We start from the raw sequence: 1,287 nt of genomic DNA on the forward strand, positions 1-1,287 counted from the left end.
CCTCCATGCACTCCCAGATGAGCGGTGGAAGCCTCAAGACAAGCAACTTGCCCCAGACTCAGCCTCTCTCTCACCCCCCTACACCCCTTCCTTTCCCCCTCCCCTTCCACCACACCAGACTTACCAGCTGGATGCAGCTGTATCCAGTGTCATAAAGGAACCAATCCTCCATGAATAACGTTCCTGTGGGCAAATTGGTTCCAAGTTATGATGTTTCAATTTAAGATCCAGTTTTCAGGAACCAATTGCATCATAAGTCTGAGGACTGCCTGTATTCAGTGTCCCTGCATCTCAAAATGGTGGCAGGGGCACGTTAACTAAAGCCCATTGAACAAGCTTTAGTTAAAGTTAGGGCTGTGCAAAACAGCTCCTCTTCATTTTGACTTCAGTTTCACCGTTTCAAAGGGACAATGTTTTGTTTCACTGTTTTGAAGCACTGTTCTGTTTCATTTAATTGAAAGTGTTTTGCTGTTTCGACGCTGTTTTGACGCATTTCAACATTTCGCCCTTAGGCTATATTGGGGAATCACACAAATACCTATAATTTTGTCATTTCTTGCCTGATTTGCATGCAAATTGCAGGGATGTGTCATGGGATGGGATCCTCAAGGATGGCCATGTTACCCCTAGGGCCCCTCGACCATGCCAATATGGCCCACTGGGCACCCTCTATTATCCCCTGCCACATCTTGATGTAATGGTAATGAGTAGGGAGGCTGCCTTTAAGCCTACTTGAACCATGGTCCTGTTGGACTTCCCTGATCCCCGTGGGTCCTGGACCCTTTGTGGGTCCCATTTCAAAATAGATGTCCTGGAGACACCCCAGCCTTATGGGCTATATGCGTGGCTCCAACCATCCCTTTACCATGCCCCAAGCCTCACAGATGGCATTGACATTGTCCAGTCTAGGCCTTGCTGTGATTTGACCCCCTTGTCCTTTCTGGGCTCTCCGCAGCCCTGTCTCCACACCTCACTGGCACCTGGGCTATCCACAGCCCTGTCTCTGCGCCCCTCGTGCCACGCCCTCTCTGGCGCCGGGGTCTGTACACCCCAAATGCCGTGCCCTCTCTGGCGCTGGGGTCCCCATGCTGTAGTGGGCCCCCAATGAGGCCTCTTCCTTCCCCAAATAGCCTCACGCAAACCACTGGTTGTTATGAAATGGAAAACAAAACATAAGCCCCTGGGCTATAACGTAACACATACGTTCCCATCGTTCTCCACCCCTTTAAAAGAATCAAACTTTGCCCCAGGCATTCCCAGAAGATAGACTCACCCTCAGGCCTCTTC

This window comes from Gavialis gangeticus, unplaced genomic scaffold (genome assembly GCF_001723915.1).
Source record: "Gavialis gangeticus isolate Ggan-Ray unplaced genomic scaffold, GavGan_comp1, whole genome shotgun sequence".
NCBI lineage: Eukaryota > Metazoa > Chordata > Crocodylia > Gavialidae > Gavialis > Gavialis gangeticus.